The sequence below is a fragment of the Helicoverpa armigera genome, chromosome 23 (assembly GCF_030705265.1).
Source record: "Helicoverpa armigera isolate CAAS_96S chromosome 23, ASM3070526v1, whole genome shotgun sequence".
Taxonomy (NCBI): domain Eukaryota; kingdom Metazoa; phylum Arthropoda; class Insecta; order Lepidoptera; family Noctuidae; genus Helicoverpa; species Helicoverpa armigera.
In genome coordinates, this window is record NC_087142.1 from 2,001,360 (window position 1) to 2,028,058 (window position 26,699).

General features: G+C 34.4%; 1 protein-coding gene across 3 annotated transcripts in view; it reads left to right on the top strand.

Annotated features, from left to right (window-relative positions):
* Positions 1-26,699, top strand: part of LOC110371358 (fibroblast growth factor 22) — a 199,198-nt gene continuing 172,499 nt past the window's right edge. For 2 of the 3 annotated variants that reach the window (XM_021327558.3, XM_021327560.3), the window contains exons 1-2: positions 1-140; positions 870-1,197. The gene's annotated coding sequence lies outside the window, so the exon portion shown is untranslated. Of the gene's footprint in view, positions 184-869; positions 1,198-26,699 lie in introns of all 3 variants that reach the window. The other variant, XM_021327559.3, reaches the window with a different exon arrangement.

Below are 26,699 nucleotides of genomic sequence, written 5' to 3' on the forward strand. Positions count from 1 at the left end.
TATCGGGCCGCGGAGTCCAGATAGCAGTTGGGCGCGACGCCTCAGTATCGCGCGAGTTACCGCCAGCGCCGGTCACGTTATGCCGCTCCACGAAGTCGGCCGAGCGCGCTCCCGAACACGCTCACGATAAATCGCAGCCGGTAATTGACCAACATGTGATCGGCAAACACAAAATACCATAGAGTAATAACCTCAAAGTATCACCAAAAACTTTCCGCCGCTTTCTCTATTTGAGGTTAGGATTTTTCCGGTTAACGTTTTTCCGAACAACTTCGCGCGTTCGAAAACCTTAGTTTCGCGATTTGGCAGCCGGTCCGGCGTTTTGCAATTGCATAACAATGCAGCGAAGGCCGGACCGCGTGGAAAAGTTGATTTTATCATTTCGCACAGGTGAAAATTGGTGTTTGGTGCCTAGGTGGTCTGTTTCCACGCGGCGTGCGTACGTGATCTCTGCTTTGGGACGATTTCAGTGTAACGACTTGTGCGCTCAGCTCGCCTGTTACGAAACGCTCGGGGCGAACACTTTCTTGCCGAAAAACTTTTTTTTCGTTCCATCTGACGACAGTTATCTGCTAATTGCTTGACAAAATCTCTTTTGGCACGGGCGCACTGTAAGTTTGCGCCTCAACATACGTTGTACACGGCGCACCAATTATTTGAGTAAACATTTGCAGACTTACACGTTTTATCGCGTCCTTTATCGATTCTTTTAATTTTCTTATTGACAGTGTAGGTTATTTTGAATTTGTTTATTTCTCCCGCGTGACGCTACAGGCGTTTTTATTACTCTATGATATTTTAGTGCCGAAACTTAATAAGTGTATTTTTAAGTGGTTCATGTGTTAGCTAATAATGTGCGTGATTTTCAGTTCGCAGAGAAACGTCGGTGGGAAATATTACTAGTATCGATTACCTTCCCTGTGTGATGTCTATTTGCACCAATAATACGAGTGTTGAGTTATTCGAGTTAGAGTTACAATAACCACAAGTGAACACGATCTGGTCGGAAACTGTACGAAAGTGACACGCCGTTGGGAAACTTACGCGGTTTTGAAAAACATCCATTTGTGTGAACTAGCGTATTTCGAAAGTGTGACTTCGGTTTCAGGAGGAAAAATTCAAAGTGTAACAGTTTATTGGTTCAAAAATTTTGTATGTGCAACATCTGTCCTCGGCAGAGTATACAGATTTGAACAGGTGAGTTTCTCATAACCATTTACATTAGTGTGTGTGAATTGTAGTGAATTTTAATTTTATTACTTATACCGTTTTATTACGTTGCGTGTTCAAATAGTGAGCATTAAAATTAAAATAATTTCTTATTGAAGTTTTTAGCGGTTCGTAAATGACGAAGTATTACAAGGGAACTGACGTAAGTCATAAAATTTTTATTTTGAGAAAAAAGTTTGAGTGGTGAGATAATGAAAGTGAGTTTGTGAGTGCATCAGTCGTCGCACTTAATTGTAATAAAGTTTGTATTTAAGGCTGCATAGTTTATGAATGTAGTGATGACCAACTAGTGCTAAAAGGTAGTTTATTTTAGAATCAGTCTAGCACTGGCACTAGTGGAATGGAAACACGTGTTCAGACGAGTACACATGCCTACTAGTTCGTGTATTTTACAGTGCATTTACAAAATGGTAGGCAGAGATGTATAAGTAGGATTCAAATTGTGAAAACATATGTGAAAAAGTGGCCCATTATACAAACGCCATTTAGTAAGACATTTTTTGTTCACAATATAAAAAAAATAAGAATTATTCTTTGACGCAATTTACTTATACTTATACATACATACATATATTTTTTTGATGTTAATAGGTATAAAATATTACTCTTACCTTGGCAAGAAAAAAACCATAGAATTCAATCACTGAAGAACTTTCTGTGGCTTACTTAGATCTTTTCAACACAGTGGTCTCTTTGCATTTTTAGTAGGTCATCATGAAAAAACGTCTTTTTTTTTAAGGAATTATAAGTGTTTTGACAACACACCTGTTGTATTCTAAACTTGAAAAGATTTTTAATACAATCTCGTAAAAATCAGATACCGCTTCTGTCAAAAAAAAATTTTATGAAAAAATAATAATTGTACTTTTTGTTAGAATTAGATACAAAATATCTAAACGCATTGGTATAAAAATGAATAAGCACTTTTCCTGTTACCGAAGATTTAATTTCACTTTCGTTTGAAACTTGCATCGGATCATCTTTTTATATTCACCTACACACATAATATGTGTTCTTAATTTCGCTACTATTCAGCTTATAAATATTATTTTTTACAGTTATAGACACGAGTAAGATATTATCTTCTAGTAGAGCTATTTTTAAGGACTTGAACGTAAAATCAGTGGTAGTTTTCAAGAGTATACTGGCCCATTGCTTTACCCAGTCTATTAATTTTGCCTTTTAAAGTCTTCTTTATAAGAAAAGTGACGTATTGTATTAAATATGTACGTAATACTTTTTGCGATAACTTCTGTGTTCTCCTTATGTTTTGGCTAAAAATAAGTCCGTTGGAAAAAGTCTTAATAGATTATTATATACCTCTTACTTTCTATAAGTAATTAATATTAGTTAAGATTTAATAAACATTGTGGTTAATTTTTAGGTTTCTTTTTTAAGATTAATTTTTTTTATAAAATTACACGTTGAATCCTAGTGGCTTGTAAGGGTTGCTGAGAAACTTAATATTTGTCCCGTACACTTCCTCATGTTAATTGAAGGAAGCTGATTACGTAATGAGTGTTGTAGGCGGTGGGCCAACAACCTGTCATTGAAGGTGTTGCCAGTTCAATGATTGCAAGCCATGCCTTTACAACCCATAAATTACTAACCTAATGTATCTACTATAATATCCACAATTTTTTTCATTAATATTTTGCCACATTTTATTGTTCTCGACAAAATGGCAGATAGACTAGACTATGATTGATTTATTAAATCGCTAAGAGACAATACACCGTTTTGCTCTTATTTTTTTATCTAAATACGTTTGGGTGATACGCGTAACCGTTGCCTAAGTGTGGTAAAAAAACTTTATTACGGACCAAAGATGGAATCTATGACAGTTTTTTTAGCCAAAAACCAGCTACGATGCAGCCACAAGTTTTTTTACATCATAAAAACGTAATCTTATTTTAATAGCTTATTTGCAACCACTTAACATTTTATGCATAATCCTTTTGAATAAACAGCCATTTTATTAGTTGGAGACGAAAATTTATTGAATTTAGGTATTTTGTCAAAATTTTATACGCTACTAAGCAATGTTGCAGATCAAGATTATTAAAGTCTAATGATGTGCGAACAACGTGGGTGTGTATCGATAAGATATCGATGAAGTGCATGCTTTTTATCTTATCCCGTCTTCCGGGTTCCGTGCCAGTAAGAAAGGGTAACTAGTGTCACTTGGGTACCAATATAAAAAGTGTTGTTGAATTAGTCTACATATTTCCGTTTGGTACGACTGTAGTAATAATTTGTAGATAAGAGGAAGGCGCATAAAAAATGGGTTTCCTCCTTGCTCTTACTAATAAGAATCTTTTAATCTGCAATAATAACTATAGGTTCGACTGAATTGATAAAAACGGTATTATTTTAACTACACACGTGTCTCACATTATATTTCAGCTAAACACCATTTGAATCATTCTTTAACTCTTCAGTCTACCTAATGATAACGCAAACGTATTGTTCACGCGGATATAATAGTCACAAAACGGACTGAAGCTAATACAAAGTCCGAGTTTACACACAGTCTGTTACGAAGCAATTTATACAATACTTGAGTAATAAAAATGACAAATTATGTAAACGCCACATATGCTTAAATACATTTATTTGTGTGCGAGACAAAACAGCGTCTGCGACCGCCTGCAAAACAATGACCTCGTAATGAAAATTTTCTTCGCAACTAAAAATAAATCGGCCATGATGGAGTTTTTGTCACAAAGTTTAGAATCGCACGGAATTTTTCGTTTCGCTATCTCGTTTCCCGCCTACCGGTATCTGGCACTGATTTGATTACGACGATAAACTGAAGAAAGTATACAATGTACGATAGCGGTTGCGATATAAATTACTTATCTGCTGTCCCGTTTCGTGTTATCTGCACCGAAAACTGCGGTAGTTTGGTTTGATTGATTGCTGGTGAAATGTCTCCGAAATTCCGAGTTAGAAAAATGAAGATGGTGTTTTTTTCTAGGTTTTTTTGTAAGTTTGCCCATTGGGTGGTAGCGTAGCGACTTGTTGATTCTCTGTATTGTGTGGAGATTGCCCTTGACCACTTTTCCTTTTGATGTTACGATGAATTGTTTGATTTTATTTATATTTATATCTGTGTACGGTTCAGGGTTAGCAGAAAACTGCGCCAAAGACACGTATGTTAGCAAATATTTTATCTCATGACGTAAGGTGCGTATGTACTTAGGTATGTGAATATAGTTTACCTAGTAGGTACTTATATAAAGCGCTTCGTTATTTTACAATAAAGGCAAATGTGGTCATTTCACTAAATTTATGTTCCTCCTAGTAACGACTCGTTTGCTTAATTTTGATGTTTTATCTATGAAGCTTATATAAAGAAACTATTTTTTTTTTATTAAAAATAGTATCACATGTATAAATTCTTATACATGTGATACTGTGGGTCATTTTCAAAGATGAAATTACCATACACATAGATACTCTACCAAATAATCTAAACCGCTGAATCAATCATTACAATTCCGTTGTAGAGTGATTGATTGGATCAATCAAAGTGGTGCAGGTATCTTTAAGTAGATTTTGTCTTATGATAATTCTTAGCGGTAATTATATGAGATGACTTGTTTGTACATAAATAATAATTAGGTCTCTTTTTGTAAGTAATCAATAATTCTTAAAACATAACTTGAAAGTGCTTTTAAAACTATTAAGTAATTCAGGAATATTGAGTAGAATTTTTTGAAAATAAAGAAGAAGAAGAAAGTAAATACAAACTTAGAAAAGTTGCATTGGTTCTTGCTAGACCTGGAATCAAACTCCCACACTCGTTCTTAAGAGATTGGTTCTTTACCCACTGGGCCACCATCATCTCCCGAGACTTTTCCCAACTATATTAGGGTCGGCTTCCAGTCTCACCGCATGCAGCTGAGTATCAGTACAACCCAGTTATCCGGGTAAGACAACCCCTTGGTTTGACCCGAGTTGGTTTTACCCAGTCGCGACTTAACTATTACGAACAAGCCAGTAATGAATGAAGAACTATCTATCAGCTGCTTATCAGTCAGTTGTAAGTCAATACATGAGATATAGGTCAGTAATGTTGTCCTAGGCTACCTATCTTCGTTCATAGTATATTTAACTAGAATTTTATTACGTCTAGCTTTTATTATCAGGTATAATTAGAGCTGCCAGTTAGTTTTAGATCTTATCTTAGGAGATTTTTTTCTATTTGCTTCAATTGTGTACGACTGTTAAAGTTATAGTATAAGTCAGGTTATTTCATACATATGTTCCTTACTAATATTATAAGTGCAAAAGTAAAAATGACTGTCTGTTCGACTTTCACGCTTTTACTACTGAACCGATTTGAATGTTCGGAAGCGAATTCCCTCAGGAAGCAGGTAAAATTGGTTCAAAGCTACTTTATAAGTGAAACAAAGTTGTAAAGCTTCAGTTTTGCCTGCAAGCAAAAACTAAACTAAAACTTCCAACATAGTACTCTAAGTAAATAAAATACGCATAAAAACGGCTACTAAAACAAATATCATACATATTTATATCTGATTACAAAAATGTACATTTACATACGCTTAACGTCAGCGTGCGGAATTTTATTGGCCAGAACCACGGGTTGGTACTCAATCGAAAATTAGATGCAGTCGTTATATGGTGATTGATACACAAGACATGGAATATATTCCGTGTCATATATTTAATGTGTGAGAACCATCGCCCAGTCGCTATTAATAAGCCATTCGGTTATTTTAACAAACAAATAGACAGTTCTAAAATCAATAACGTAGACGAAAAGTCAATTAACCTTAATTTTGGGGAGGTCGCTAAAATGCTGCTTTGTGTGACTTTCGAAAAATTTTTGAAAAAAAAAATCTTCGTAATTTGTAAATTCATAAATAACATATTTTAACCTGAAACTAGCTATAGATCCACATAATCATGTATTCACCACTTTTTGAATTTGTAACAAACAGACGGACAGATATGGTTGAGGGCTTCATTTTACAGGTTAACAGAAATTCACATAGTCAAGAAACATATTTTATCATTCTAAGTACCTATTTTTTGATGGTACGTAGGTACCTACTTAAGAGTTATTAACGTTTCGTTGCGAAAGTGTCAAATTAATGTGACCATACTAAAAATAGTAAAATGACTTCCGAGTTCATTGGTGCCATTAGCGTTTTAACGTCACAAAATATTCTAAAAACACTCATTTGCGTATAAAAAAAATCTTCGTCATAATATGTAGGTACTTTTGGAAGGGCCTTAACTACCTATTCCAAAAAGGTTTGTGAACTTAAGGAAAAATTGTGATTTTGATATTAATAGCTATTAAAAGTTGAATAGTTTTTAATATTGGTCTTCTCGGTTTTATCTTTACACTTATAACAAAAGTAAACATATCTTAGTTTCAAGTGGCTTGCGTGGGATTACCGACTAATCCTAGTGTGTTGTTCTAGTAAGAAAAATACAAGATTATCGTAAAACTCTTTACGGCTTCATTTACGTGTGTAGACAAGCATTTTATTTTTATTGACGCAGAAAAGGACATTTTATTATGAACTATGTTTTCTTACACATTCATTCTCTGAGGGATTTTTATGAGTGTAAATAATGTAAGACTGGCTTTTAATAGTAGTTAACACCTTCTATAAATGTTGTTAAATGGTTTAAAAAAGTTTCTGACTATATTTTGAATTTAGGTCTTACTGAAAATGTCTTATTTCGGTCCATATTAATTAAACATGTTCGTAACAATTGGTCTGGATAATGTGTCCAGGTCTAACACATAGTAAATGAAATTTAGAGATAAATAGAAAATAACATGAATAACTGATTTTAAACTGTTAAAACTTAAACAAAAAAGGTTTTTTTTTTAATAGATCTTTTTTTAAATTACCAATTGTATTTTTTTATACGTTTCGCGCAGCAGCATCTTAGCTACCAAACAAGCCGTAGAATGCGCACGCACATAAGAAACTCGAGATAAAAACGTAGGAAAGTTACACAAACGACTGTTACCCGTATAAAATAAACAACCGGTCAAGAAGGGCCCTGAATACATTGTATAAATAATTTAATGATATTTTTGGAATTTTTCCTAAGTGACACGTGCTTCGCGGTACTAAGTGGAACGAATCAATTTATTATGCATTCGAATAGATTTATTCTATTTGAGTCGGTTTTTTCAATAATTCTTTTATCGGTCTTGAGTACAGTCATACAAATAGGTATAGTTTGGGATGTTTTTATGCCGAGTCTATTTATTAATTGCAATAGAATGGCAGATAAGCGAGTTTCTGACGTGAGTAATGCTCTACTTCTGTGTAAATTATTGTTTTTTATTACCTACTAATGAAATTTTCATTAATCATTTTTTGATGAATATTCGATTAGGAGTGTAGTACCCAAATCATGTTTCAGTTCCCTAAAAAAATACTAAATATTTTTTTTTAATATCAAATCTTTGTTGCTGTATAGTGATTTTAGGGAACTCCTTTGTATTAGAACCCGTATACACCAAAATATGTTAACAGCTGTTTGGATGCATTCGAGTGTTTGTTTTGAAAGAATCCAAGCCAAGACTCGCTTCGAAATCATCTCGTCAGCTAAAACTATTTTGTGGATTTTTTGTAAGATAAATTCGAAATTAAACTACTGGGCACAAGCCTTCTCCCACACGGAGAAAGATTGAGCCTTATCACCACACTTGCTCAAGGCGCGTTGGTGATTTCAGACTTTATAGTTCAGGTTTCCGCGAGATGTTTTCCTTCACCTTTCAGCCATTGGTGTCCAAGATATACATACCTACTTACAAAGTACATACAAACTTAGAAAAGTTGCTACTACGACTTCAACAAAAATGAATGCCTTAGTTATAAATGTATGTTTTTCAATTGAACACGTGCTCTTCAATTTTAACGGGCAATATCTGTTTTTCCGTCTCACATTTACTATGATTTGAATATTTTTTGTAATCAGTTGTACAATATCTTTGAAATGAGATTGAAGTCTTAATATAAGAGATATAGCTGATAGCGAGTAATAATGATAGTGCATTTCAATAAATAAAAATGTTCTAATTTACTTCACATCTAGTTCAAACTTGTCAGCATTTTATTATATTTGAAAACTATATCCAATAATTAGGTACAACAGTTTGTCCGGAAAATGTAAGCACAAGTTCCTAAGGCAGCTCTATTTTGCTAGTTTACCTATACGCACACAGTACGGTAGATAGAAACGAAAAACAACGAAAAGCTACTCAATGATTTAAGACAAAATACAGTGTTTGTCATTTAAAACAATGCCGAAAATTAATATTGTCCATTTATATGTATGAAGAGAAAGTCAACACCCAAAAATAAAAGCGGAGTAAAAATTATTGGGTAACTTAAATAAATAAAATACGCAAACGACTTTAATCGCGCGAAAATACAGAAGAAACAATAAAATTTTAAAATATAATAAATTAAAATAACAGTCCACCAAATGTCAGTATGAAATAATGTGTCCATTGAATTCATATGAAAAGTTTAAAAAAGTTTTGCAACATGAAGTGCGGATACCGTGTCCACGATACATTTTGTCGATAAGACCAAATATTTCGTGTTCGGCAGCGATTTTCGGCCCTACTGCTACTGAGATATTTCGGTTGTTATTTTTGGTTTGTTTGAATGTTAAGCTTTCTTTGTGTTTTTATTGGATTCCGAAAATTTTATTGAAAAATAAGAGGTGGAATAAAAATGTGAAGAAACATGATAACTCATTGCCGATATTGTGAAGGAAACTACATATGGACAAATTTTCGTTGAGCTAATGAATAAGTGTATCATTCTTTACTCACATTCTTCAAAATTTCATACAACATTAGCATCACAAACTGGTCTTGTGTCCTCTGCTTTTTATTGAGACGTTGCAACAAATCTCTTTTGCACACTAAATACATGCGTAAGTCATTAAATGAATGAAAAAAGACTCAGTCCAAATATTTTAAAAAGTCGAGCACCAACCTGCCGGACCGGCTTCTGCCGTGTTCCGGTTTGTAATTCGCGTAATTCTCGTCACAAGTTGACCCCTAAAATGAGATCTCGTTACCGAAGGCTAACATTTTCTGATTTTCAATATTGCATAAGTGTCATACAGTACAGAACGGTATTTTGCTGGCCAGTATTTACGGTAGCCATGGAGTTCGATATTTGAATTGTGACTTATCGACTTTAAATACTGGAAAAAAAAGAACACTATCGAAAATGGAACGCTATGTTTGAATTCCCATCACTATTTTTCTGACTACGGAAAAATTGATAGATTTTTGCGTGTTTGTTTTGCAAGCAAGACATTTTGGTGCACAAGGTTACTTACAACATCGCTCTCAATCGGCCATCGTGTTTAACTAGTGACAACAGATCACAGTGGCGCGTATTTATAACCGGCTGTAAATAGTGCGTCTGATTGCTCCACTAATCACTATCACTTTCAATATATTATACTAAGTACAGATGTATGTGTTTGCCTTTATCAGGTTCGTAGAAGGATAGGACATCCCTTTTACTTCTCCGGGCGTTAGGGAAAGAAAAGTTGGTTGTGAAGAATGTGTTTTCAACGTTCAATTTTTTTTATTGGGAACAGGATATATGGCTTTATAATTTTTTTGTTGACTGTTTTGTAGGCTGGACCACTCAAATACTTCTATTAATTGGCCGTAGATATTATGTTACGAAGTTAAAATGCAATAGCTACACAAGAACAAAATTCAAATACTCGGCTTCTTTGAAGATGTAAATTTTACACATTAAATTAACAAATTGAGTATCAAGCTCACAACTTAAATGTTCAAAAACTTTGGTTAATTTAACGATTTAGCTTTAACTGGCAAACAGTAATTTATGGCTACTGTGATAAGTAGGTAATGTTTTGAGATTACGTTAGGTCAAGCTGATAACGTCATGATTTGGTTGGAGCTAAACTATTCAATTAATTTGAATCTAAGTTTGACATATTTCTTGGAAATAACGTTGAATACGGAATTTTTGACCGATATTTAACGTTGAAACTGTAAAAGTTGGTAACAATGTAAGGAAAAGTTAACTTTTTCAATTGTCCGCAAGGAAATCCCAGAGCTTGAGGTAATATCTGATAAAAAAGGTGATTACATTTGTATTTGTATTTAGGAATAACCATAAATCTACAATACGTTATTGGACTATTAAAAATGTATAAGTACAAATGAAATTGACGATAAATAAAGGTAATACATAAAATAAAAGGGAGTACATAGAAGTTCATAAAAAGAGGGCAAAATATTAAAATCTTAAGAAGTACGTAACGTCACATAACGTAGAACAAATATGTTTTCTCAGAGCCAGTATGCAAAATGCAAAGACAGTTAACGTGGTAATTGAAATTTCTGCTATCAAACCAAATGATCTGGACATGATAAAATTATTCAATGAAATACTGTTGGCTAATGACATAATTTCACCTAACTCTATAAATAATACACTTTATTACTGACACTGTAGCGATGATGGAGCTACTGACGTAGGAAAGAATAAAATGTAAGGATTTACGATATAGACATAATTGATGAAACAATTGAATACAAGAATTGATTGACACAACATTGAATGAAATTATAGAAAATATGTACATCAATAAAAGACAAATAGAAACCACATTGACTACCAAAGAAGTGAACATATCAACGAGACCACACTCGCTCAATCGACAAGATTTCTCTCAAACATTCGCAACAAGATAAACTGTTATCGAAAGTTCCTAACTCAATCTATACAACGACAACCACTTCAGTAACAGACTCGAACATTATTTATGAACAACAATACTTAAACACGGCAAGTAAAGTTGTCACACGTTTCCCATGATCTTTAGTCCGCGATTTGTCCGACAATATCTAAGTAACGGCACCGCTAAACACATGCATCTGTCCACTGCTACATTGAATTCAATAGACTTTCTATGGTGCAAGCCATAGGTTATGGGAACAAGTGTAGCCGAGCGGAGACAGCTTTGTGGACATGGGTATTGAATGGGAAATTTATAGGTTTGCAAGTCTTGACCCTGCGTGGTAGGAGCTTATTGAGCATGAAGCGCCAGGCCTGCCAATTCAATAACAGATGGGTTTTGGGAAATCAGCTCTGGTGGATTTATCGCAACATCTTCTTTTTGGGACTTACATGCGATTTCACTATCATCATGTTTATGAAATACAGGTTTTATTGCATCAACCTATTCGAATTTATTTATATGGGTACTATCATCGAATCAGATTTCTTGACTATTCAGAAAACATGTGGTAAAGACCTACTCGTACATAGAGTGGTTATAATCAGCTTAGAAAAACGTTCAAACGCAGTTTCCTCTTAATCATAAGTCTCGAATGAGCTACAATTAACAATCATACGGGGTCATGTCCCAACATACATCTAGTACTGCAAAGATTAATGTGTTAAAAGACCTAGTTGGCAAGGCCACTGCATCAGCTAACATTAGGATGTGGCTAATATCCGGTCCGGTCCCTAACATATTTATTTGAAGGTTCCATATCTTAACTGTTAATCGATGGTCCAAAGGTGAATAGTTAAATTGAATGGCCTTATAGGTGTCGAGACTATACGTCCTAGTGATTATGAAACATTTGATTTGGGACTCTAATTATTGTCTGAATTCATTTTACTTGAATGTGCTTTCTTGGTTACGCTGCTCTGAAAATCAGGCCTGACAGCTTTAGTTAAGGGTTCTTTAATAATTACCATGTCAGACAAAATATAACCTGAATTGCAGACCAACTGTTGTCTGCATTACTGAACTTAGATGAATCCATATTAATGTTTTCACTCGTCCTATGTAGATTTTTGCTTAATTAACATGGAAAAACAAGGTGAAAGAGGAGGATAGTTTTTTGAGTTAGTAGACTTTAGTTAGTAGGTACAGTTACAAATGAATGGTGCGGTAACGTGGTCTTCAAGTTTAAAGGCCATGGCCTTTGATTCCAAGGCCTGGACAGTGCAGAGTTATTCAGAGTTATTCAAGCACTCGTATGGTGTGGGCTATTTCCAAGCAAACCCCATAAAGTCCCGTTCACCTGTTCCGGAATTTTAAATATAACACTTATCTAACAGAATGCTTCCCGTAGTAAAGTAGTTTGGCTCTGTTTACTAGAGATAATGAGTAAATACACAAACTTGTATCACAAGTGCAGCTGTGTGTAGTTTGTGTTAGCGGCCGGACGGTATGCGTACGCGCCATTATTCAATTGTTATGTAAGGCGACGACCTAAAACTGAATCGGACTGCAAGTGCCGTGGGCCCGGCGGGGCTTAGTGACGGCGGACAGCGGAGCGTTTAGCGGAGAACTGAGTATTTGTGCTGTTTTGATTGTCATTTGGTCGGTGTTTATAAGGCCCCGCCCTTATCCATCCTTCTATTCTGTAAGAAAATTTTAGCCATTCATCTTTACAGAACTGTCTGTAAAATTTTTGCCGTTCAACTTAACAACACTACCTTTTATCATTCTCCTACCGAAGATTTGAGTCGATTTTGGCAAAAATTAAGTTCTGAGTTGACCCTTGCTGCATATCCAATGTGTGTACTCTCAAACTCAATGTACTACATTTTCAAAACCATTAGTTTGTCATTCATATTCATAGCCGTGAACAGTTACATGTAGTAGAAACTCTAAATAAAAACGTTGATACAGCTTCCAGTCACGACTGACTACTAGATCCGCTTACTCCTAGCTAAATGTTAGTGTAACTTTGCTTAGCAACGTGTGTACGTTTCAAGGATGAATAATCTTGCGCATGTTTACTATGTCGTATCAGCTGGGACTGTCATACTTACTGATGTAATAGTAGGTATTCTAGGTTTTTCCCGAGGTGTCATCAGTGTTTTAACGGACACTGGTGGTTCCAGAGCATATGACGGGAGTGGTAGTAGGTATATAATTAAGTACATAGTGGTAGAATATAAGAGAGTAAATAGGAGGTGTAGTAAGCAGTACAAGAATAGTGACAGATGAGTGTATTAGGAGGCGTAGGTACATAAGGAAGTATATCTGCGGTAGGTAGCTACTATAACCGTTAGATTTCACAGTACATATTTTAAGTGTAACAACCATATTTATGTTATTTGGATTAAGATAACTCTTTTCTCTGCCCTTCTTAAGTTCATTCTTTTAGGCGCAGGATTGTAACTTCAATGGGTTTTGGAATTTAAATTTGGATCTGAAATACGTAATAGGCAGATTTCACAAGCTAGTTTTTGATGTATTATTATCACTGCTGTTTGTTTTGGCATATGGTTTGAGATAAAAAGTGCAATGACCTACAAGTGACGCAGAATTCATTTTTGTTCAGATTATAGATAGCATTCACACGCTATCATTTCGCAGTTATTAAAACCCACCTGCGATGGTAGTTTTTAGGGTTCCGTAGCCAAAATGGCAAAAACGGAACCCTTATAGTTTCGTCATGTCCGTCTGTCCGTCTGTCCGTCTGTCCGTCTGTCACAGCCGATTTACTCGGAAACTATAAGTACTACAGTGATGAAATTTGATGGGAATATGTGTTGTATGAACCGCTACAAAAATATGACACTAAATAGTAAAAAAAAGAATTGGGGGTGGGGCCCCCCATACATGTAACTGAGGGATGAAATTTTTTTTTTCGATGTACATACCCGTGTGGGGTATCAATGGAAAGGTCTTTTAAAATGATATAAAGTTTTCTAAAAAACATTTTTCTTAAAGTGAACGGTTTTTGAGATATCAGCTCTCAAAGTCGTAAAAAGTATGTCCCCCCCCCTCTATTTTTATAACTACGGGGTATAAAATTCTAAAAAAAATAGAGGTGATGCATGCTAATTAACTCTTTCAACGATTTTTGGTTTGATCAAAGTATCTCTTATAGTTTTTGAGATAGGTTGATTTAACTGTAATTTACGGAACCCTTCGTGCACGAGTCCGACTCGCACTTGGCCGGTTTTAACAATGAGATTTAATTTACTGTAAAAGTTGGACATGGTTCTAGCTACCTGGACTTTTAATATAAAAACTCCTTTGGCTACGCAAAGCTTATTGTTAATCTTCTTGTTAACCCTCACTTCCTAAGTATTATATAAGGAAGTAAAATCACATCCATCTTTCTATTTTTTAACAAATTCAGTCTTCAATGTTGGCTCAACACCAGGATTGCTTTTACTCTTCCATTATCGCTCATAGACCTGGATTTTACCAAGCCTTTCAATGACCCTGCAATCTGCATCCTCTATATGACTTCGTAATTGAAAGAACATGATGGATTGGTTCACAATTTGCTGTTATTTGAAGATCAGGATGCCAATCATTTTCTTGAGCAATTGCCATTGCCAGTTAGGAGTTGCCAGGCTGCTAGATTGCCACCATTAGAAAGATCAGCTTTGTTCTTCATCATTTAATAAATATTTCCCATTTATGTCTTGTTCATAAGCAAAAATACCCTTTCTGTCTCAGAAACCCCTTCTTCTTATCATATCAATATTAACCGGCGCAGGATACTTTAGCAAGCCATATTCTGGCCTAATATACCTTACAAGTGTCAAGGACAGCTGGGTCTCTATTTGATAATGACCTATGAGGCCATCTGGTAGTCGGTCACAAATTATCAATGCCGTCTACAAAGAAATGGCCTTCACCTTTTGTGACGAACTGATAAATAAATTGTTGTTTTTTATTGGGGAGGTCAGATCAGTGTGAAAGAGTGTGACTGGTACTCAGCTGTGTCCGGATAGACTACAAGCCGCCCCAAACATGATTAGAAAAAGGTTATTTAGATGATGTGGTTCAGAAAAGTATCTAAAATATTATGTATAAATTGACCATTTTAATCTAAGACCTTGTGGTCATCGGTTCCTATCGTGTGGAACATTTATAAACCTAAAGTGTTGACCCACAAACCTTTCGCTTATCTTAGCAGTTACGTCACAATATCTAGATATTTCGTTGTTAGTTTACTGGACCATATTCACATGTGACTGGAGAACGGTAGGACATTCTAAACTTGTCATTAGGGTTGTCACAAATATTTTACAAGTATTTTTAAAAATTTTATAACACATACATATTCAATACAACGTCATTCAGCAAACCTATAGGTAGATACCTACTTGCATAATATTTTATATTTTAGCAAACAATCCGATCAGAGTGGAAAAAGGCAGTTTAATCTTGAATTTCATATTGTAAAAAAAGGTTAAACGAGCCTAAAGTCTTACTGTTCAAGTGATTCCGGTATCCAGCGCTTTTTCCTCAATAAACGGTTTCACGTAAACGAGTGTTTTTGTGTCAAACTGTCTATCCAACACAATTGCCCTTAATACTTAGTCTGTAAGCAAAAAGCTACTTCAACTGTTTAAGTGATTTTTTACCTACAATCTAAAGCAAGCAAGAAATGTACCGCTTTATTAACGGCGTAACAAGGGCTTTGGTATAATCTGTTAACGGCTAACACAATATGGAAATGGTTATCCCAATTTTATTTGTGCTCAACGCAGCAAGTTTTCTTCTTTTATTCTTCGCAAAATTCTTTCTAGCCATACCAACTTTCACACAATATATTCAGCAAGGATTTTGAAAACAATCAAAAAAAAATTCTAGAACTCCATTTTTGAAATTTAAAAATACAAATAAAAGAACATCAGCCCTAGTCGCAGCGGCCACCGGCCAGTTTGGCCAAACTCGAGCGCCCAGCATCGCCCAGTCAAAAAACGCATAACGCATAACTGTATATTGCATTACCTTAGATAATAGAGAACAAAATGACTAGCGGAGATGCCATAACAGTTAATCTTCTAAGACAGTAGCGTGCTAAAACGTTGATGTGCGGGGAACGAGGAACGTTACAGTTTTTACCCTTATACGCCCTCTTTGGACACTTCCTTTTTTGGTAATACCAAAAATCGTTTAAAGATGTCCCTAAGAAACCGAACGACTCATTAGTTTACTCGTAACTGACTGTTTGGTTCAAGTCCATCGTAAGTATTTGACCTAGAAGAAGAAGCCTGGCCTACCTGCATTATGACATCTCCGGTCATCTTTCCTTACTCCGTGCTTTAGATACGTATTAGAGTAGCGGACGATGTTTGACGGACTATTTATTATGAAGAGGTGCTCCGAGACGTTTATCTTTGTTTTACGATTGTTCGTCGGTAGTTTAGATTTAAATCGGTAGCGGATTATGAAAGAGGTTTGTTTTACCCGTGTGATTGTCTTTGGTTTTGTATTTCTTGAATTTTGTTGTACAAATGTGTATTTGTTTATGATTTTATACGAGCTTTCGTTGTTCCTGGTAAATTACATATGGAGGGAGTAAGACCCAAAGGCTTCTTGTGTCTTAAAGTAGCGGATATGTACACAAAACTCGACCGTATGTTTCCAAAAGATTCAACAGTCTAGATTAGAAGAATTGAACATTGAAAATTCAAGGGAATGTCAGGCGTGAACTATAATAATGCAATATAAATCACGATTCGGATACATACTAAATGTTTCATGAATTATTCAACGAAAATTTTCAGTTTTGAATACGAATATGGCGTCTGGACTTTGTTGCCGTAAAAAAAACAAAACAATGTTGATAATACTGTATGTATGGCTTTTACTTTGGAATATGATATTTTTGCCTGTGCCGGTGTTGAAAATTTTTCATTTAGCTTTTCCATGAAATTGCAGCAAACTGTCATAAAGTCCAATACGCAACTAACCTACTACTTTGACACCTTAAATTACTGCTACGATTTAACTAAGGCACAAACATTTACGATTTAGTGGGTAGTTCTTAAATCTATACTGTGGTGCTAGTGTACACATGTGCGATAAATCCTTTCAGTTAATTTTAAGCTTGATTTAAACATTTCTAGATAGATATTAGTGTAGTATAGGCTCCATACGTGCGTATGTTAGAATATTACTGGCAACTTTCTGTTTCTACAGTACCTACTTATTACAAACTTAAACGACCGCACATAAATATTTGAGTCTCCACTCGCTAAACTAAACAAGACTATAAAAATACAAAATACTATAATAAAGAGCTATTCAAATATCGCTTATAATCTCGATAGAGTCACTCTTGTATCTTCCTTTGCTAGTACAAAATCTTCTTTAACAGACATAATAAAGCTAAAAGTCCTAGACCTTAATAAATATATTAATAAAGCACTTTAAAAGTCTCAAGCTCCATACTCAAACAAAATTGAAAATTAAGACACCGTCTAGTTTCCGCGTCATTTTGCCACGCACAAAATTATTTCCAGCTACGCTAGCCACTAGCCAGCTTTATTTTTGTCCCACATATTTATATTCTAGCTCGGAAACTATTTAATGATATATCTTAACAAAGACTAACGAGACAGGCGTTGTTCGGCTTGTTTGATCTTACATCAATTAACATTTAATCGGTTAAACGCAAGTTAGAAATAAGTCTGTACGACAGGCGAGAGCTATTAGTCTCTTTAAGGATAGTGAAGTGGTCACAGACGGTATTAAGCTAAGTATAGACGACAGAGATTGCGACACAAATGTCTGCTGGTTCCTCACACCTCATCAGGTTTGTGTTATGTTGCTGTTGTTCGAGTAACTACTTAGGATAGTCTATAACTGCCTTTTGTCGTCTACTGCTGAACGTAAGTCTTCCTTAAATACCATCAAGTAGCCCGATCGTTGACAGCTCTGCAAAAATCTTAGACTAGGAATTTCAGTTTGTAATGTCTTCTAAAGAAATGTATGACAAGCTAGGAAAAAGTCTAAACTAGGCAATTGGTGTAAAGTGGCTTAGTCTAAACTTAGCCTAAGAATGGACGATTGTAACACGACTGTCGGAAAATGAATAATGTAAAACATTTTTCATGTTCTGACAGTTGCGTCTTGTCGAATAAATGTCTACTATTATGAGGGAGATGCAAATAATTTAGACAAAGAAAGAAAGAAACACGTGTTTGATGGTTCGGCTAAGATGATATAAAATTTAAAATTAAACGAAGATAAGAAATACTATACTATCTAAGTCCGGGAATTTTAGGAAGAATAGTTGCCGCCTTGAAATTGAAAGAATATGATAACAATTGCACACGAGATAATTTCGAACTTCTTCCCACTCTACTTACAGCAAAAAGCTAACTGGACTTAAATAGCATATGAAGAGCTATGAAGACACGATAGCATGCAAACAGACAGGCATATCTAGCAGTCATGACATTTGTTAGGGTTAAAGTGCAGTGACAGTGAACCCTAGTTACATTATAAATGCGTTGAACCTGCTTCCTAAATTGCTCTTTACGGAGTTCCCCCTTGTTATTAGCGAATTGTGTCAATTTGAAATAGGTACGTCCTGCGTTTTTGGGCACCCAGATCTACTCTATTTTTTTATTGCATTTACTGTTTAACCTCGGTAGAATAAAATGTCTTCATATTCTTTTATTAGCTTTAGTGGCTTTATACTAGCTTTATGTGCTAAAACATACCTAAGTATGGACATGGTAGATATGATATTAGCAAGGATTTTGCGGAGAACTGTAATACGAGGGAAAACTATTATCTTTCAATATATTCTTGTAAATCTTGTTAAGATTATTACAGGGAACTTACTCTACAAATGGCGATATGTAGGAGTAAAACACCCACATTTCAACTTTTATGTCATTATACTTCCCACCATTTCGGGGAACATGATCGTAACCTCGTAAAGTTATTTCCACTCTAGTTTACGCACTACTGATAAGATTGGTTTTATATCTAGTTATTTTTGCATCATATCGCACACCTAGGTATATCTAAAGAGGGTTGACGCAAAAAAACATTTTTTTCAGAAAATGCGAAAAACTGATTTTGATGTGGTCCAAATTTTAATTGTGGGTAAAAAAAAGCTCAATACTTTTGTGCCGTTTCTTCACACAGGGAAAAGTGCACCTTTAGATGCTGAATATCTTCAAAACCACGAGGGTAGCAATTGGTAGCAACTCTCTATATGTATTTCGAGATGATCGAAGAGTTGTAACAGCGATCATGATGCAGACTCCTATCCTTTCTTCCTGATCTAAAGGTCAAACTCAGGAATCTAGTTTTTTGTGTTATGACCATTAAATTCCTTAAACGAATACACATCGACCAACAAAACAGATTCAAGCAGAAAATAAGCCCTTCTCAGCAAAAAAAAATCAAATTAGAATCAACTCTATAGGGCTACTATTACCGATCACATACAGGTAAGTTAACGAGAACATTAGACCACACCTGCGCAGAAAACTGTTACAACGTATAGTGTAACCGACCCCAACTCCAAAAAGACGTAAGTGTAGTATTACAAAGTTGAAGATATGTCCTTTTGGAAGAAACACGTGTTGACACGGATTTCATTGCTATTTTATAGGTTTTTAGTATTTGTGGACGGTGGGACTGTGTTTTGAGGGACCTTTGAACTCTGGCACTTGTCGAGTAAATCTTGTTAAGGGGTAAATGTTCTAAATTGAGTAAGGAAACCTAAATATTTTAGAATTTTGCATATTATAAACTATACAATTATGTTTATAATTAAGTATTTGAGACACATCATAATTAAGATCAAAGTCACTATTTAGGCAAATACGTGTTACAACCAAAAACTACCGTCGTACGTCAGTAAATCCAGAAAATTTTATCCGCTTTCTATTATGCAAATGATTCATTTTGAGTCACTTATGACAAGAGAAACGGATCTATAACAATGTCAGACCGATTCATTATGTAGACCTATTTATCGGACTATCAGCTTGAAAGATCTAGATACTATAAAGTTAATGCTCCAACATTATTCAAAATATATTTTATAGTTTTAAGAGCTAAGTAGGTGGATTCTTTCTGTATAGATTTTGCAGCAGTTTTGGCTTCACTGAATAAATGTGATACGTTAATTGAAGCAAATGAAAACTTAGATTTTCCACGTTCAGCAAACAAAATAAAAGTGACATGGGAAACTTTTTATTGTACAAAAAGATTTGCATTAAAAGTATAGTTATCTATAGCTTTGGCATAGCTCACCACTGGAGTTTAACCGTTTTTTAGATAGTAACAAGTTAAGCAAAAAACCTTCAGTGTGCCATTTCACCGTTAGTAAAAACTTGGACTGTTAGTGATTGTAACGGGTAACCACTCCAATTTTTAATTATGTTTCAATACGTACTTATTTTAATTACGAATAATTTAGTTACAGAGTATTTATAAACAGTGTTATTATTTAAATTAATTTACGTATAATCCATTAAAAAGTATAAATGAAATCATTTCAATTAATAAGTTTATAAATAGTATGATTAAAAATTACTTGTTTGTGTCGAAACCTACGTTAAGACTTTCAATCTGTAGTAAATGCTTACGGATTTCAGTGCAACTTTTGGCTTACCTATGTATTTTTAGGTAATAATCGTATTTCATATAATTATTTACATAATATTTCAACTATTACAATTACATTGAATGTCTGCCTGTCAACACAGTAGCATAGATGAATGATCACGCTATGGAATGCACGAAAACTCACTTCTCGTATTCATGCAACTGAGTAAAATAAAGATTACTAGAAGATATTTTTAAAAACAAAAAACATTAGGTTTTCAGTGCTTTTGCCAGACATTCTACTAGGAATAATGAACCTCGTTTCCTGACTAGATTTCTGTCTAGATCTTCTAGTCGACAATGATAAATTTAAAAAAGAATCGGCTTTCGACGGAAAGGCCAGTGAATGCTAGACTGCTCATCGCGCTCATAAAACGTGAAATAGTAGACATATTAACAAAGAAAAAAAAAGTAATTGTGTATACTTTTAACGTCATTAAGCCTTTAAAAAAATTACTTTAACTTTAATAAGAAGTAACCAGAGAAAACCCATTGATTCTGCAAACATTATCTCCAACGTTTTTTATCGCCTCTAAAAGTTAACATACCGTTTCTAACTGACTAATTAAAAATGCAAATTTGGCAGTTAAATTAAGCTTTTAACGTGACGAATATTGCGTTAACCTTCGGACCATGATAGCGGTTAAAAATATCTATTTTTATCTTAGAGAATATAGAATTAGAAGCCAATCTATCATAGGGGAACTCGTCAAAGCAATATGACTTATTAATTAAATCAGCTCAAATTATTACTTTACCTAAGCTTAAGTACCACAAAGTGACAACTAAACCATCACTGCCACATACAAAGTCGAAGACTAGTAAATTCCCACGATTTTTTTTCACATCTAATCGGCTCGACTTTGCCTATGCGTATGCATGTTTACAGCAAACAAAAATAGTAGTCAGACGGTAGTGCCACGGCTAATTGCCAACGTCTGAGTAACGGACAGTCTGACGTAACAACAGGGGCATAGACAACGGGAGATAGCATTCTAACCTCCCTTGACAATGTCAGTTTGAAAAAGCTCAATGAGTACTGTTGCATGCATGAGGATCATGTTGTGAGGATGATGTCGTATAAGCATGAATGTAGATGGATGTAGAAGAAGAGGATGATCGAAGAAAAAATGAATAGATTGTAGATTGGGAGTGAGATGACGTGAGACAGAGAAGAATGGGAGAAGATTTTTTGCGCCGACTCCTTTTTAGAAATTGTGATAAAGGCAAAGGAATTCATGAACTTTGATAGAACTATTGCAGAGAATAATCTCGTATTTTTCGAGATGGAAATGGACGGGTTGTTATTTCAAATTGAAGGTTCTTAAATGTAAATTGTGATGTAAGTTCAACGAATACATCATATTAAATCAATTGGAGACCGATTCAAAACGCACTTGTATCCTATTTTCCTGGAAAGGAGTAAAGTTCCATCTCGTTATTTCAATAAGATACCTATAACTAAAGACGATCATAAATTCTACTACTTGTTATATCTATGACAGTTATATCTATCCCATTCTTAGACCTCTGTGCTCAATAACGAAATTGTGGATGAAAAGGTTAACACACTAGTCAAGGATAACCATTTATTAACCGATAAAGGTTGAAAAAAGGCGCAAATTGACACAGTCAATAAAACAAAATTCATAGTAGTCAGTACTATCGAAATAAACGGAACTGCTAAGATGAGCCTACACAACATTATGTGAAGCTGTTAATATAACAGGTTTCGAATACACGTCACTTTTTTTTTGCAGGTAAAATGTGTCAACACTATTTAAAACGGCAATGTATGACATATTATGTAAATTTTCACGTTCGGTAGTAGTTCTAGCAGACAAGCAGTAGACGAGTCTTTGGGTGCGACTAACGGTTGGAGGATATGATTTATTGAAACCGGTTTCTTATTTAGGCATAGCGAAGTTTTTATTAAAGAAATTTGTTGCTAAGAAGACGAGAGACAAGGACATTTTTAAAGTGTTTAACATCTTTGATCACGAAATTACTTAATTACACATAAATTTTGTCACCTTGAATATTTCACAAGCATCCTGTTAAGTTATCCTGATCTCTTCTCTGGCTGTCCGTTTAAACTAGTTCAAATACATCTAGAACATTCCAATCATTACAATCAATATTCACAAGAATGTCTAGAATGTCGAAGAGCCCAATTACACCAACAATTTCAAGGTATTAGCTACAAGTTGGTTCTCAGGCCTAGAATCACTTGTTCATAACGAAACTAACTTCAACAAAAGCTGTTTAATCTCTTGACCTATTTACTTGCTCACTAGTTTCACTAGTTAAAACATATTTATTAGAAAGCTTTGCCATACCAATTACAAATGCTGTTAATATTTTATCATCATCATTATTTGGACCGGAAAACGTATCTTTGCTAATGTAACTATTGATTTGTAGGCTTCTAATTTAAAAGTGGTTTAATTATATTTCAATCCATTACGTGATAAGCCTTTTCATTATTAATTAGTGTCTATTTTGGTCTATTCGTGCTTTTTATTAATATCTTTTTTTGGTCTACGCAACATACTCGTAGTTTAATGATCTTTGCAAGTAATTTAAGCTTCCTTTCAGATATTTTGAGCTTCTTGCAAACTTTTAGTCGGCGATGGTCAAAAATTAACATAGACACGGGATTAAAACGCACTAATATTTTTATTATATTTCCTTTGCTTGAAAAAAAGTTTTTTTTTTCTTTGTGCTAATCGACATATACCAGTATATTAACATAATAATTTAATGTGATTAGGTACGACACACTCTGTATAACTTTTATCCTACTTCGTCACGAAGTAGCAAGTTAACAATTTCACTTGAAACATCCATAATTTTAAAGATGGCCACATCTGATGATTATCTATGTAACGTCTCATAGATTTGTTAGATAAATTCTGGAATAGCTTAATGAAGTAACTTAGAACCCCTGTCGTTAATTAATATGTTTGAATTCTTAATTGGCTGTTAATTGATTTCTACACTAGTTTTATTGGAAGTTAATAAGCCTAGGCGTTTGGTAGCAAAATGGTGATTATGTTTAAGTGTAATGTCTCTTAAAAATTCCTTTGCATAGCTTGACAAGAAGTAGTGTATTTTTGGTCTTAAGAATGTTACCTCTACGATTGTAACTCCCATTGAGACAAAATGCGAAAATTGCACAGTTGGTCATTAAAATATCATTTAACACACATTGGGTCGTCTGTATTGTGTTGAAAAGTCGTGGTGGCCTAGTGGGCAAAGGACCAACCTCAAGTATGAGGGCGCGGGGTCGATCCCAGGTCAGGCAAGTACCAATGCAACTTTTCTAAGTTTGTATGTACTTTCTAAGTATATCTTAGACACCATTGACTGTGTTTCGGATGGCACGTTAAACTGTAGGTCCCGGCTGTCAGTGAACATCCTTGGCAGTCGTTACGGGTAGTCAGAAGCCAGAAAGTCTGACACCAGTCTAACCAAGGGGTATCGGGTTGCCCGGGTTACTGGGTTGAGGAGGTCAGATAGGCAGTCGCTTCTTGTAAAGCACTGGTACTCAGCTGAATCCGGTTAGACTGGAAGCCGACCCCAACGTGATTGGGAAAAGGCTCGGAGGATGGATGGTCGTCTGTATTGTAAAAAAAAAAGATTATATTAATCCCTTTGTAGTAAAATATGTTGTTCTAACATAATAACATGGTGTTCTAAAACTAGTTTGTATACCATATCCATTAAATTGATAAAATCTAAAGACAATAAATCAACTAGGTGTCAATTAAATGTAAATGCTTATTTTATTTAAATAAACCTAAGAACTGCAATTTGATACGTTTGCAATTGTGTGTTAATTAGTCATTGAATTAATTATGTTATTTATTTGGGTCTAAATTAGGTTATTATGGACTTTAACAGATTTATTCTCCGGTATTCTTTAATAGATTCATAGCAAGTCAACGCGTCAAACAGAGTATTAATGTACTATGATTGTGGAGTATTCGAAGTCAGTAACGTAGTAATGGATTGATAGATTATAGAATTAGTCTATGGATGGGTGACCGTTTTTCTTTATATAGTGAGAACCCCCTGAGTCTCGGAGAGCACGTTAAGTTGACGGTCATGTGCCTGATCTATCTCCAGTCGAGTTAGAGGTCTCATCGGATTCTAAGAATGCGGTAAAAGTGAGTGAACCTGTTTCTGCTCTTTCTCTTGTGCATGATAGTATGTCACTTTACAGGTGTCGTTGCCTAAATTGGCCTGGACGATATTATTATTCCAACGTCAATCTATATTATGCCTTACTCTTGCATTGTTGTACAAGAATACAATAGCCCTTTCCCACATGTCAAGTTCGTTATCATATAACGTGTTGACAGTTAATTGGTATGACCGACGTGTGTTGGGCCCTAACATAATTGTTTTATTGCTGCGTTCTACTATCAGCTAATTTTGTAATTGATTGATGTACTTGACACCTCTCTTGGTTTACTGCTCTGCATACAAATACAAGGTACTTCACGGTTTATTTATAGCGTGTCATATCTAGTTTTCAAGGATGACCCTTTGATACAAAATTAACTGAAAATATTTTTTTAGAAGTACATATTTTTACGAATAAAGTTAATTTCAGTGCCATTTTAAATATATTTGGTTTTAGTTTATAGATAGTAAAATATGTATTTTTTTATTTTTTTCTGTGTGTCTATGAAATTATTTTGTATTGACGTTTTTTTATATTAAGTTTTCTAAATAAAATGAGATTCATTTAAACTACAGTCATTTGAACTAATTTGGACTGTAGTTCAAATGACTGTACACATCCAATTATTAAAAAAAAAGTGAAACCAGACGATGTACAGTTAGAGATAATTTTAAGCATAAATCTGTGCAGGAATTTGGTTTTACAACGTGCACCAAATTCGTTTTACGATGCACAATTACAAAATATTATGACATATCTAACTGTTTTGTAGTAAAACGGAATATGCAAGTAATCATATGCAGGTACAAGACGTCTTTATTGTGAAATGATGCGTGCATAAAAAATAATGATGCATCTTTTTATTCTAATATAATTTTATAGCAGCTATGAAAAGAGCATAAATCATGATTGGATAATTAAATTATTTTTATTAAACACCGCCTGTGTGAACTATACTTCTATTGAATATTTTGTATATTTTTATTTACTAGTAGATATTTTTACTAAGAGTTTTCTAATAGTGTTCTTACATTGTTAGGACAATATGTTTTCAGTTCCAACAACAATGGATTTATTTTGGAAAGATAATGAAAAAACGATGCCACCGTTTTCTAAAGATTGAGAAAAAATGATTTTACGGCTTGCCAAGAAGGCTTTCAAAGACAAAGTAACATTACCAGGGCACCATAACAATTAGGAAGCATTACTGTACTCTATAATTGTCAAAATTAATTCAAAATGCGTTTGTAAACATTTTTATAGCTTTCCAAGTCTCACAGTAAACCATTGTTTTAACGTCTTGTTGTCACACGTTACTCGTAAACTTAATCTGAAGATAATGACTGAGTTTAGTTAAGTGAAGATGCATTTCCACAGTTAAAGATAGGACATTAAATAAGCTTTGAGTTTTATAACCTGTTTAATGCTAATGCAGTGAAAAGTAACGGTAATTCATTCGTTTATTGTTTGATAATTGATTTATTGTTACTTGGAAATGCTGTAAAACTGTTTTAAATCAGAAAGTCACGTCGAAGAAACTCATTTTGATCTTTACAATGTGGTGAGCATATTTGCTGTCTATAAATTGGGTAAATTGATATATCCAACCAACAGACACAGAAATTAATGTCCGTATTTAATAAACATCAACACTGGAGACAATTTTAAATGAAAATAAATATGAATATCTCCACGTTTAGGTCAAATTACGCTAAAATCAATTTCAAACATATTTTAAGCAGATACTTTAAAGTCTTACCCCGAAATACTCAAACGTCACTTAATTTACAGTTTTACTTAATTCTTGTGTGTTTCAAGCAGTTCTTACATCTGAATGACGTTTCAGTACAAC